Source organism: Canis lupus, chromosome 22 (genome assembly GCF_048164855.1).
Source record: "Canis lupus baileyi chromosome 22, mCanLup2.hap1, whole genome shotgun sequence".
NCBI lineage: Eukaryota > Metazoa > Chordata > Mammalia > Carnivora > Canidae > Canis > Canis lupus.
Genome location: NC_132859.1, coordinates 51,982,296 through 51,996,553, shown reverse-complemented (window position 1 = coordinate 51,996,553; position 14,258 = coordinate 51,982,296). Strand labels below are relative to the sequence as shown.

The 14,258-nt window shown below is 39.4% G+C and overlaps 1 long non-coding RNA gene across 1 annotated transcript in view; it reads right to left on the bottom strand.

Moving 5' to 3' along the window:
- LOC140614520 (uncharacterized) overlaps positions 1–13,016 on the bottom strand; it is a 40,750-nt gene extending 27,734 nt beyond the window's left edge. The window contains exon 1 of the long non-coding RNA XR_012015368.1: positions 12,955–13,016. This is a non-coding gene — a long non-coding RNA (uncharacterized lncRNA). The remainder of the gene's footprint in view (positions 1–12,954) is intronic.
- Between the last annotated feature and the right edge of the window lie 1,242 nt (positions 13,017–14,258).

Below are 14,258 nucleotides of genomic sequence, written 5' to 3'. Positions count from 1 at the left end.
TACTTGAATGTTTAAAGAATATATAATAACATGTTGCTGAGGGCTATAACATACTTACAAGAAAGTATGATACTACATATAAATTATGTGGGGTAAATGGAATTATTCTGTTGTAATATTTGCACATTTTATATGAAGTGATACATTTTTAATTATATGCACACTGTGGCTAATGAAAATGCATACTGAAATTCCTAGAACAACTAAAAAATAAAATTATAGAGGACAACCAAAATGAAATACTAACAATTTGATTACCTCAAAGAAAGCTGCCTAAGAAAGAAGAGAGAAATAGAGAATTTAGGAGCTAATAGAAAAATGAAATAAGTAAAATTGAGTATAAGAAATAAGTATAACATACTTATATATCTATAGTTATAAATATGTTATATACCCATATAAATAAAATATCATATATCATATAGTTATATGTATATATATGCTTATATACTATACACAAGAGAATGTATGAAACAAAGTATCTTATTGCTCAAAGAGTAGAATCAAGCTTAATCAAAAGAATTCATTGAAACAATGTTAAAGGTAAGTAGCAAATCAACCTAAAAACACTTCTCATTGGTGATCAGAACAATAAAGACATTGCACTCATAAAACAAGAACAAACTGATAATGAAAAAAAGAGCAGAGAACAAGAAAGAGGCTGACAAAATTTAAAACATTATTGCTAATAATTTTTATACATGGGCATACATATGTATGTATGTCTATAAGAGCAGAATGGGCAATAATTAAGAGAGTCATACAAACACAACCAGGAAACATTCTTCCAGAAAGAAGAGCAAAAAAGGGAAAAGAAACTGTATATTTTCCACAATCAGTAGAGGAGATCAACCTGAGAACACAAGACCTCTTCTCTTGTGTTCAGCTACCTCCTAAGAAATCCGTCTTACTCCTTCCTCTTAAGCACTGGCTGAATTTTCCTTTTTGCAAGTTTGCTGAAAGCAAAGGCGACAAACTGTTCTGACCACCAGCTGCTAAGCCATTGAATAGAATCATAGTTTACAGTGTGCTGAGATACAGGGAGGCTACCAGTTGGAATGAAATGCATTGTCAATTATCGAGGACCCCAGGATACATGGATTCTTGCTATTACATAACAGCATGAGGTACAGTAATAACATACTTATGTCTTCAACTATACTCAGGATGCGTGAGGACAGAGCTAAGATGTCCAGAGAGGATAAAATAGGAGGACTCTCCCCAGCAAGAATGAGTCCTAAGCTGGGTTCTAACAAGAGCCCTGGGAAATGTGAAGGGATAACCACGGGGAGCAGATCATCCACCTTGAGGTTCCCTGAGGACAGGAATGTCTGTCCTGCTCTGACTTTACAAAAGTTATTTTCCTTATTTCCCATCTTATGTTTTCCTGAATAAATTGGGAGTACGAAGAAGGCACATTCTTTTAAAGAAATTATTTAACACTACCTTTTTCCTTGACTCTGAAAAAGCCCTAAGGCAAAACTGTTTAATGGAGAGGAAATGATTAACAATCTTAATTTTTGTTTCTGAAATTCGAACTCCAAATATTTGTCTACATAAAAACTCCAATAGAATAAGTTGACCAAGTGGTGGAACTAATAAGGAGATTGAACGAGGCAGCTTGCTGGAAGTGATAAGGAAAAAAAAGAGAGAGAGAGAGACAGAGAGAGAGAGAGGGAGAGAGAGATTGCATTCAGAAGAGTGGAAACATGATGAAATACCTAGGAAACAAACAAACTGAGAAGTGCATAGATTGTTGGTTACAAAAATCCATAGCCACACATATCCATAAATACTTTTACAGAGTTTACAGAGTAACATAAAAAAAAAAAAAAAGGAATAGATATAGTTTGTGCCATGTCCCTATAAGGGGAACCCCAATCCTATAAAAATACAAATACCCTTAAATGAATCAGTAAAGTCTAATAATACTTATCAAAATCCTGTGATAATTTTTAATGAAACTTGAACCTAAGATGTCTTTAAATTAATGATAAAATATAATATAAAAGATAATGTAAAAGAATAATAAGATTTTTATCATATTATTATTAATGAGATACTTGCCCTACCAGATACGAAGCAGGATATAAAGTTACAGTAATTAAAGCTGTGTGGTGCTGATACCGAGTCAAATAAATAGATGAAAGAAAGAGAATAGATAGTACAGGATCTGTATATGATATACACATGATATTTGGGACAGTCGGGGAAAGATGGATTGTTCCATACATTATATTTTGGAAAATCCACTCCAATTTGTGGTAAGGGGAATACTAGCCCCTCAAATGCACCCGTCCTACTCCCAGGATTCTATTAACTTACATGGCAGAAGGAACTTCACAGACATGATTAATATAATTATTAATGGTTATTGACCTTGAAATAGGGAGATTATCCTGGACCATCCTGGTGATGTGGAGGCCGAGAAAAATTAAGTCCATTCCACCTTAAGTTTAGCATTAGCACAAGTACAGCCATCTTAGGCCCCTGTGAATAAGATCTGAACTTTACCTTACTTCAGTTAAGCCCCATATTAGAATGAGAATAAAGCTCAGAATGCCCTCGGCTGGAAATCCCATATCAGAGAGACAATAGAGCTCAGAGAATCCCATATCAGATCTTAAGAAACTCCCCCACCCTTTCCCCCCAAATTGGAATTGGAAAAAAAAATTCCTCCACCCCTTCTGAAAATCTCCTAGACCAGCCCATAAAAAAACCCAGCTGCAACCCACTTCGGGGTCCAAGCCCCTGCTCTGCTGTGTGGAGTATACTTGGACCCAAGCTCGAGCTTGTAAATAAACCCTCGTGTACTTGCATAGGTGTCGGCTCCTTGGTGGTTTCTCGGATTCGCAATCTTGGGCACAACAATCAGAGTGAAAGATTATTCAATTATTAATAATAGGCATTGATTAAACATTATATAAAGTCTTATTCTTTCATAGTGTGTAAGTGTATGAATATATAAAAATGTAATAAAATAAATTAAATTTTACAACATAAACATATGTGTGCATGCACATATGCACTCACACACAAGGGTCAGAGCAGCTGAGTTGATGCTGGAGGAGCTAAAATCCCAGAGATACACCCAATCTAGGTAGATGCAGGTGAGCATCTGAGGGGGAGAATTGCTTTTAATTCTTGCAAGGCCTTTCTGCCCTTGACCCTATGGCTGACAAACTCTCCCTGCTGCTGGTGGTAACACTTTGCTTTTGCCCTTTTCCCTTCTCTAGGGAGCTTTCAATGGTTTTAAGGGCAGAAGAAAATACAACTTAAATTTTATTAATTTGAGACATTGCTTGTGAGATTCTGTGTCCAGAAGCACAGAATCTGAGTCTAATAAAAGGCCTCAAAGTAAACCATGAGAGCCTGGCCTCTACCCACCCCACAACCAAAAGAGAGAGAAATCAGAATTCTCCTTGGCAGTATAAATCCATGCAGCACGTTGAATAGTGTTAGGGCCCTAGCAACTCCTGCAGGTGAGGAAAGATAAATGCAAATAGGATGTCACTGCAACTTGGTTTATATTAAGTTGGAAATTGGAGATAAATCAAATGTTCATTGATCTGATTGTGGCTGAACAACGGATTACTTTATCCACCTAGCGGAGATTATGTGGCATACGTGTGCACATGTACATGCTTCCTTTGACTGCCATGCACGGACTGATGGAGACTCCCTCCACCACAGCATTTCAAACCATACTCAGTGCAAATCTGCAGGTGCTTAAGCTGGATACCAGACCCCTAGTTCCCTTACCTGCCTATAAGTGTTCCCTCCTCCTCAAGCAAAGCAATAGTTTTAGCAGGTATGTGGGAGAAGTGCAAGCATCAGTGTCCATCTTAAGAGAAATCATGAAATATGTTTTTGGATACCTGTTCTAAATATGTCATTGGTCATATTATATCATTTCTGGGGGTAGGGATCATAAATTCTCCAAAATGAGCAGAAAACATTGTATGATGCTTGGAGCTTTGAGTTTGAATTACAGCTCTGTCATTTACTAAGCATGTAATATTGAACAATTTAGTTAATTCTCTGAATGTTGGCTATCTATTTTATGGAGTTGCTATGAAGATAAAAGTAGGTAAATATATGTAAAACTTTCAATGGTTCCCAACTCTTGATGAATGTCAGTTGCTTTTGTTTTTCTAGAATCCTATCTCTGGAGCTAGCAGGCCAAATCCAACTGCTACTTGTCCTTGTAAATAAAATTTCACTGGGACACACCAGTCTCATTTATTTATATATTGTCTGTAGCCTCTTTGACTACAAGAACAGAGCTGAGTAGCTCAGGGACACTCTGGTCCACAGAGCCTAAAATATTTATTTTTGGCCCTTCAAGGAAAAGTTCTCTGGACTACCTCATGTTTTTGCATATCTACCAAATGCCTTTGCACAAGTGTCATGAAATTATTGCACATGTAAGAAAAGGAAATGTTGTTACAATTGCAAGTGTAATTTATTAATAAAAACCTTCTTTATACTTTTATTGGCAAGTGTACTTTTCCTATAAAAGTTTGACTGTATAAGGTAATAAGTTGAATTTCCATATGTCTTACATTTCATGCATCTTTTGTTAAAAGAAGGACCAGATTCTTTCAATATATTTTCAAAAAGGCAGTACTAGTTAAGTTATATCACATTAAGTAGTATGTATTTTCCTGCAAGGACTAGAATTCACAACTAAAAATAGTTTACTTATTATTTTTTTTTTGAGAGAGAGAGCAACTGAGGGTACATGCGTGAGTGTACACAAGCATTGGGGGAACGGCAGATAGAGAGAGAATCCTAAGTATGTTCCAAGGTCCAGGGTAGAACCAATGTGGGGCTCAATCTCATGACCTGAGCCAAAATCAAGAGTCCGATGCTTCACTGACTGAGCTACCCAGGCGCCCCTCAACTGAAAGTAGTTAAAATACCAAGCTGATTCCTCTCACTTTATAAGTAAGGGGTTGCCTGGTTGTCCAGCACTCATTGCATGGTTCCAGTTCTCTTTATACTTCTATTATGCCATCCTCAGGGTTTGAGATTTTCATCCAAACTCCTCTTTGCCTCATGGTCAACTTCAGACAACAATATCCAAAGACAGGAAGTAGGGTTTGGGTGAGGTGAGGGATGAGGCAGCAGAAAAAGGATCCTTCTTGTCTTTCTCCTTTAATTAGAGAGGATATTCCTCCCCCCCCCCCCCCCGAAATTCTGCAGCCAATCTTCACCTTACCTCTCATTGGCAGAACTGAGTTATGAGATCCCTCCCAGCTGCCAAGGATGCTGGGAAACGAGTTTCTGGGTTTAGATAGGTATTTATCTCTTTAGATGGGCCTTTATCTGAGTTTAGGTGGGTATCTAGGGCTACAGAGATAAAGACACCGGTTTGTGAATGAGCAAACCAGAAAGGGTTTGCCTTGTGTTTTGGGAGACCCACAAGTACTTACTGCAGTGACTGGCATGTCAGGATGCTACTATACTAGAAGAAATGGTATGAACTGCTGATTCTTCTGGGTAGGTCTTTGCTGTCTGCTCCTGCCATGTCATTCACATTGAAAACTATTCAAGAGTGTGTAGGAAGCCAGCTTAGCAGCCTCTTTATCATACTTGGCTCCCTGGCCCAGTGTTTTTCTTCTCTGTCCATTCCCCCAGAATGACAGAACTCATCACCAAAAGATGGGTTCCCAAGCAGGAGCCCCTGTTTTCTGTCTGCCATTGGGAAAGCCACAGTGTTATGTCCTAACCTCACCCCAGCCTCACGTGTCCTCTTTAACCACTTCTGCTAGTGACTGCAGTAAAGTGTATGTTTTCCTTTTCCTTTGGGCATTGGCCCCTTCTCTAAGTGAGACTTTTATTGCTCCTGGCCAAAGGTCTGCTGCAAGATTTAAAAGGAACATTTGGCTCTGTGCAATCTTCAGAGTTAAGAGAGAATTCCAGAGCCTGAAAGTAGCTCTCATCCCAGAGGTGAAGCCACTCCATAAGAAGAAACCATGAAGCCACAGGACAAGGACTTCACTATGGCAGCCTTATGTGATAATTTCACACTCCTCCTCAAGGCCTGAGGTCTGAAGCAGTCACTGTCAAATCAAAAGTGCAGTTCCAAAACAAAACAAAACAAAACAAAACAAAACAAAACAAAAAAGTGCAGTTCCTTTCTTACAATATGGAAATGCCTGTGGCATATCCAGACCCACAAAGCTAAGAGAAACCAACACAGGTGATTGTAGGGTACAGGCATTGCCCAGTGCAAGTGTGGGGAGCCTGATGTAATGTGAGAAAAGTCTGACTTCTCATGTCAAGACAACAACAAAACAACAAACGACTTAGAAAACAGATTTTAAAATAAACATTCACAAGTCTCCATACCACAAAACAACCACTATTAAATGTGAACCACTTCTGATCTGTTTCTTCTCTTCTTAGCCATTTGTTTTTTATTTATTATTTTTTTAATTTATTTTTATTGGTGTTCAATTTACTAACATACAGAATAACCCCCAGTGCCCGTCACCAATTCACTCCCACCCCCCGCCCTTCTCCCTTTCTACCACCCCTAGTTCGTTTCCCAGAGTTAGCAGTCTTTACGTTCTGTCTCCCTTTCTGATATTTCCCACACATTTCTTCTCCCTTCCCTTATATTCCCTTTCACTATTATTAATATTCCCCAAATGAATGAGAACATATAATGTTTGTCCTTCTCCGACTGACTTACTTCACTCAGCATAATACCCTCCAGTTCCATCCACGTTGAAGCAAATGGTGGGTATTTGTCATTTCTAATAGCTGAGTAATATTCCATTGTATACATAAACCACATCATCTTTATCCATTCATCTTTCGTTGGACACCGAGGCTCCTTCCACAGTTTGGCTATCGTGGACATTGCTGCTATAAACATCGGGGTGCAGGTGTCCCGGCGTGTCATTGCATTTGTATCTTTGGGGTAAATCCCCAACAGTGCAATTGCTGGGTCGTAGGGCAGGTCTATTTTTAACTGTTTGAGGAACCTCCACACAGTTTTCCAGAGTGGCTGCACCAGTTCACATTCCCACCAACAGTGTAAGAGGGTTCCCTTTTCTCCACATCCTCTCCAACATTTGTTGTTTCCTGCTTGTTAATTTGCCCCTTTCTCGCTGGTGTGAGGTGGTATCTCATTGTGATTTTGATTTGTATTTCCCTGATGGCAAGTGATGCAGAGCATTTTCTCATATGCATATTGGCCATGTCTATGTCTTCCTCTGTGAGATTTCTGTTCATGTCTTTTGCCCATTTCATGATTGGGTTGTGTGTTTCTTTGGTGTTGAGTTTAATAAGTTCTTTATAGATCTTGGAAACTAGCCCTTTATCTGATATGTCATTTGCAAATATCTTCTCCCATTCTGTAGGTTGTCTTTTAGTTTTGTTGACTGTATTGTTTGCTGTGCAAAAGCTTCTTATCTTGATGAAGTCCCAATAGTTCATTTTTGCTTTTGTTTCTTTTGCCTTCGTGGATGTATCTTGTAAAAAGTTACTATGGCCGAGTTCAAAAAGGGTGTTGCCTGTGTTCTTCTCTAGGATTTTGATGGAATCTTGTCTCACATTTAGATCTTTCATCCATTTTGAGCTTATCTTTGTGTATGGTGCAAGAGAGTGGTCTAATTTCATTCTTCTGCATGTGGATGTCCAATTTTCCCAGCACCATCTATTGAAGAGACTGTCTTTCTTCCAGTGGAGAGTCTTTCCTCCTTTATCGAATATTAGTTGACCATAAAGTTCAGGGTCCACTTCTGGATTCTCTATTCTGTTCCACTGATCTATGTGTCTGTTTTTGTGCCAGTACCACACTGTCTTGATGACCACAGCTTTGTAGTACAACCTGAAATCTGGCATTGTGATGCCCCCAGATATGGTTTTCTTTTTTAAAATTCCCCTGGCTATTCGGGGTCTTTTCTGATTCCACACAAATCTTAAAATAATTTGTTCTAACTCTCTGAAGAAAGTCCATGGTATTTTGATAGGGATTGCATTAAACGTGTATATTGCCCTGGGTAACATTGACATTTTCACAATATTAATTCTGCCAATCCATGAGCATGGAATATTTTTCCATCTCTTTGTGTCTTCCTCAATTTCTTTCAGAAGTGTTCTATAGTTTTGAGGGTATAGATCCTTTACATCTTTGGTTAGGTTTATTCCTAGGTATCTTATGCTTTTGGGTGCAATTGTAAATGGGATTGACTCCTTAATTTCTCTTTCTTCAGTCTTATTGTTAGTGTATAGAAATGCCACTGACTTCTGGGCATTGATTTTGTATCCTGCCACGCTACCAAATTGCTGTATGAGTTCTAGCAATCTTGGGGTGGAGACTTTTGGGTTTTCTATGTAGAGTATCATGTCATCGGCGAAGAGGGAGAGTTTGACTTCTTCTTTGCCAATTTGAATGCCTTTAATGTCTTTTTGTTGTCTGATTGCTGAGGCTAGGACTTCCAGTACTATGTTGAACAGCAGTGGTGAGAGTGGACATCCCTGTCTTGTTCCTGATCTTAGGGGAAAGGCTCCCAGTGCTTCCCCATTGAGAATGATATTTGCTGTGGGCTTTTCATAGATGGCTTTTAAGATGTCGAGGAAGGTTCCCTCTATCCCTACACTCTGAAGAGTTTTGATCAGGAATGGATGCTGTATTTTGTCAAATGCTTTCTCTACATCTAATGAGAGGATCATATGGTCCTTGGTTTTTCTCTTGCTGATATGATGAATCACATTGATTGTTTTACGGGTGTTGAACCAGCCTTGTGTCCCGGGGATTAATCCTACTTGGTCATGGTGAATAATTTTCTTAATGTACTGTTGGATCCTATTGGCTAATATCTTGTTGAGAATTTTTGCATCCATGTTCATCAGGGATATTGGTCTGTAATTCTCCTTTTTGGTGGGGTCTTTGTCTGGTTTTGGAATTAAGGTGATGCTGGCCTCATAGAACCAATTTGGAAGTACTCCATCTCTTTCTATCTTTCCAAACAGCTTTAGGAGAATAGGTATGGTTTCTTCTTTAAACGTTTGATAAAATTCCCCTGGGAAGCCATCTGGCCCTGGACTCTTGCGTCTTGGGAGGTTTTTGATGACTGCTTCAATTTCCTCCCTGGTTATTGGCCTGTTAAGGTTTTCTATTTCTTCGTGTTCCAGTTTTGGTAGTTTGTGGCTTTCCAGGAATGCGTCCATTTCTCCTAGATTGCCTAATTTATTGGCATATAGCTGTTCATAATATGTTTTTAAAATCGTTTGTATTTCCTTGGTGTTGGTAGTGATCTCTCCTTTCTCATTCATGATTTTATTAATTTGAGTCTTCTCTCTCTTCTTTTTAATAAGGCTGGCTAATGGTTTATCTATCTTATTAATTCTTTCAAAGAACCAACTCCTGGTTCTGTTGATCTGTTGCATAGTTCTTCTGGTCTCAATTTCGTTGAGTTCTGCTCGAATCTTTATTAACTCCCTTCTTCTCTTGGGTGTAGGATCTATTTGCTGTTTTTTCTCTAGCTCCTTTATGTGTAAGGTTAGCTTTTGTATTTGAGTTCTTTCCAGTTTTTGAATGGATGCTTGTATTGCGATGTATTTCCCCCTTAGGACTGCTTTTGCTGCATCCCAAAGATTTTGGATGGTTGTGTCTTCATTCTCATTAGTTTCCATGAATGTTTTTAATTCTTCCTTAATTTCCTGGTTGACCCCTTCATCTTTTAGCAGGATGGTCCTTAATCTCCACGTGTTTGAGGTCCTTCCAAACTTCTTGTTGTGATTTAGTTCTAATTTCAAGGCATTATGGTCTGAGAATATGCAGGGGACGATCCCAATCTTTTGGTACCGGTTCAGACCCGATTTGTGACCCAATATGTGGTCTATTCTGGAGAAAGTTCCATGTGCACTTGAGAAGAATGTGTATTCAGTTGAGTTTGGATGTAAAGTTCTGTAGATATCTGTGAAATCCATCTGGTCCAGTGTATCATTTAAAGCTCTTGTTTCTTTGGAGATGTTGTGCTTAGAAGACCTATCGAGTGTAGAAAGAGCTAGATTGAAGTCACCAAGTATAAGTGTATTATTATCTAAGTATTTCTTCACTTTGGTTAATAATTGATTTATATATTTGGCAGCTCCCACATTCGGGGCATATATATTGAGAATTGTTAAGTCCTCTTGTTGAATAGATCCTTTAAGTATGATATAGTGTCCCTCTTCATCTCTCACTACAGTCTTTGGGGTAAATTTTAGTTTATCTGATATAAGGATGGCCTCCCCTGCTTTCTTTTGAGGACCATTCGAATGGTAAATGGTTCTCCAACCTTTTATTTTCAGGCTGTAGGTGTCCTTCTGTCTAAAATGAGTCTCTTGTAGACAGCAAATAGATGGGTCCTGCTTTTTTATCCAGTCTGAAATCCTGTGCCTTTTGATGGGGTCATTAAGCCCTTTCACATTCAGAGTTACTATTGAGAGATATGAATTTAGTGTCATCATGATAACTCTTCAGTCCTTGTTTTTGTGGAATGTTCCACTGAACTTCTTCTTAAAGGGGAATTTTAAGAGGCCCCCTTAAAGTTTCTTGCAGAGCTGGTTTGGAGGTCACATATTCTTTTAGTTGCTGCCTGTCTTGGAAGCTCTTTATCTCTCCTTCCATTTTGAATGAGAGCCTTGCTGGATAAAGTATTCTTGGTTGCATGTTCTTCTCATTTAGGACCCTGAATATATCCTGCCAGCCCTTTCTGGCCTGTCAAGTCTCTGTGGAGAGGTCTGCTGTTACCCTACTACTCCTCCCCATAAAAGTCAGGGATTTCTTGTCTCTTGCTGCTTTAAGGATCTTCTCTTTATCTTTGGAATTTGCAAGCTTCACTATTAAATGTCGAGGTGTTGGACGGTTTTTATTGATTTTAGGGGGGGATCTCTCTATTTCCTGGATCTGAATGCCTGTTTCCCTTCCCAGATTAGGAAAGTTTTCAGCTAGAATTTGTTCAAATACATATTCTGGCCCTCTGTCCCTTTCGGCACCCTCGGGAACACCAATTAAACGTAGGTTTTTCTTCCTCAGGCTGTCGTTTATTTCCCTTAATCTATCTTCATGGTCTTTTAATTGTTTGTCTCTTTTTTCCTCAGTTTCCCTCTTTGCTATCAACTTGTCTTCTATGTCACTCACTCGTTCTTCCACCTCGTTAACCCTCGTCGTTAGGACTTCTAGTTTGGATTGCATCTCATTCAATTGATTTTTAATTTCTGCCTGATTAGCTCTAAATTCTGCAGTCATGAAGTCTCTTGAGTCCTTTATGCTTTTTTCTAGAGCCACCAGTAGCTGTATAATAGTGCTTCTGAATTGGCTTTCTGACATTGAATTGTAATCCAGATTTTGTAACTCTGTGGGAGAGAGGACTGTTTCTGATTCTTTCTTTGGAGGTGAGGTTTTCCTTCTAGTCATTTTGCTCAGTGCAGAGTGGCCAAAAGCAAGCTTGATAGAAGCACAAACTCTTCTCACTGTAGCATTCCAGGTGTTCTCTCTTTAATTCTCAGGCCAAATTCATAGATTTTCAGGATAATTTGAAGGTTTTCTAGGTAATTTGGTGGAGACAGGTGATTTGGGGACCCTACTCTTCCTCCATCTTGCCCCTCCTCCCCCCTCCATTTGTTTTTTAAAGGCGTTATATGCACATCTCTTGCATATGTATTTTGTATCCCTACTTTTCTCATTTAGCATGTGAATAAACCAGAGCATTTTTCTGCATCATACAGTGAGAAAGGTTTGGCATAAACTACCACCAGAGATCGTGTGGTTTTGCAGACAGTAGAGGGTCAATTCCCAAATCTCTTTTTTTGGAGTTGAGGACATTGACTTGGAACAATCTTAGAGCAGGGTTATTCCATCCACATGAATGCTCAGTTCCTCTATTTTGTCAGTTGAGCTTTTCGATATTCTGAGATAGGATATACCAGCCACACCTTGAAAAAGGTGACCACCTTGAAAAATCACCACTTTTCCTGTTTATTTTTTTATATTCAAAACTTTTCTTTATTTTGAGTGATCAATACTTAATGATTTATTGATAAAGTGAGGGCAGCAGACACAAGATGCTCTCTCGCAACCCAGGTTGAACAGGAAGCAAGTAGGGCAGAGCTTATAAATCAGTACTGCCTACATATGAGAAAAAAATAAACAAACATACTGTGTGGGAGAGAAAAATTCTGAGCTACACCACATCTGGAATGAAATTAAAATAAAAACTAAAAAGTCTTGCTGTACCCCATGGTTCAACAGAAACTATTTCCACCCAAGAGCAAAAAAAGTCTCTGGTTTTCCTCATGTAATTGTTATCATACAGAGCTGCTAAAGCTAAATGCCATCTCGACCAATATTAACACCAAGAAATCTGAGCCATGGTCATTTTTTATTGAAACCACCTACCGTTCAAAAAAATAATATCTATCATTTGCTGAGAATTGACCTCATGCCTGGGTGATGCTTAACACTTGATCTACATTCCTCTGTATTTTATGAAGGAAGGGATTAGGGGTCAGAGCTGAAGTAATTAACCACCAGTTTATGGAGGATTCAGCTCAAATTTTATGCCTTTTCTGTTACTACCAAATCCCACATTCTCTGCCCAACATGCAAAGTAGGTCTTGAAAAAACAGCAGAGTAATGTGTTGTAACAATTTTGGTTAGATAACAATGTGTTTGGTAATAATCAGGGGGTATTCTTTGCCCTATAAGTCAACTTTCTTGGAGTTTCTTACTACCTCCATCCTATCCATACTATAGATGTTGCTCTCTGATAGGCAGAGGTTGGAGGACAGGGTATAATATCCATCCACTTAGTTGTAACTCTGAGGGATAGCAGTTATGAATAGTTAGCTCATTCATTCTTCATTCAACAAACAGTAACTGAGCATCTCTTCTATGCCTGGCACTGTCTTTCAAAAACTTGAAAAGGTTAATAGTTTGCTCTCACTTACCAAGGGCAGGTATTCCAGTCACCTGTTGCTGAAGAATATACTTCCTCAAAACTTAGTAGTTTAATGAAATGACACTCTTCCGGTTGTTCGCAAATCTGTAATTAGTACAGGATGCAGTGAGTCAGTTTGTCTCTATAGTACTTCAGTGGGGACATCTCCAAGGCTGGGAGATGGAATCACCTGCCAGCTTGCCCCTTACCTGTCTGGTGAGAGAGTGAGGCTGTGACTGGAGCACGTGGCCTCTCCGTGGAGCTGCTTGGCTTCCTCACTGCATGATGGCTGCTTCTAGAGTGACTATCCAAGTGTTCAGAAACAGGCTGTGCCTCCTCTGATACTCTGTTAAGTTTTGCAGCATTCCTTGCCCATAGTCAAAGTCCTGCCCAAAACCACAGTGAGCACTGCAGTGAGTACTATGAGCAAAACACAGTAAGCCACATTTTTGGAAAGTACAATCTGCCACAGCAGTTGAGAAAGTGTTTCCTCAAAGCCCCACTGTGCAGAATTGCGGCTATTCATCAGCTGTGCTGTGAGGGTATGCCAGAGGGCTGGAGCCAGGGGAGAGCGAACTCATAGTTGTGGAACTCACGGGGGAGACAATCCAGTGTTATCTCTAACAGCAGTAGCAACTTGTTCTGTGTGCAAGGCATGCATGGTGCTGGGGAGTAGGAAGCTTCACACCTCCTTTTTCCTGGATGGGAGTCCAGGTGGAGGATAGGAACCCAGATTCCAGGGTAAGTCCAGGCCTCATGTAGCTCCAAAAGTCATCTGTAAGGGTGGAGCCTTTCTCCACATAGCCCTCAAATGCAATGTTGTTTGTAATTAAGACTGTTTTGTGGTTATTTTTCTCTACTCACCCAGCTAAGAGGAAGAGGGTAATGTGGCCATAAAGGCAGGACACAGAGGTATTATTATTTTATCATGTACTATGATAATCGATAATTTACTATCTAATAAATAAATCATGTGCTGTGCACCGTATGTGGTTGCTGGCTTGGTGACCATCGTGATTATTCTCATAACAACCTTGAGGTAGTGTCCCTACTATGTGGGTGTAGGAACTGAGACTGAGAAAGATTGGCCATGCATTAGTTATGCAGAGAGCACTAGGACTCAACTTAGTTTAAGTTGGAAATTAAACATGCAGTCTTTCCAGTGAGTGAGGCTGAAAAGGATAAAGAACAACCCAAGAAAGAAAATGCCATGTCTCCTCCATCAGGAAAGGCTCCCCTGCTGCTAATCTGGGTGGACCATCCGGCCATGCAGTGCTCTTCACTGGAGTTGTTTAAACACCTCTCTATCTTCAC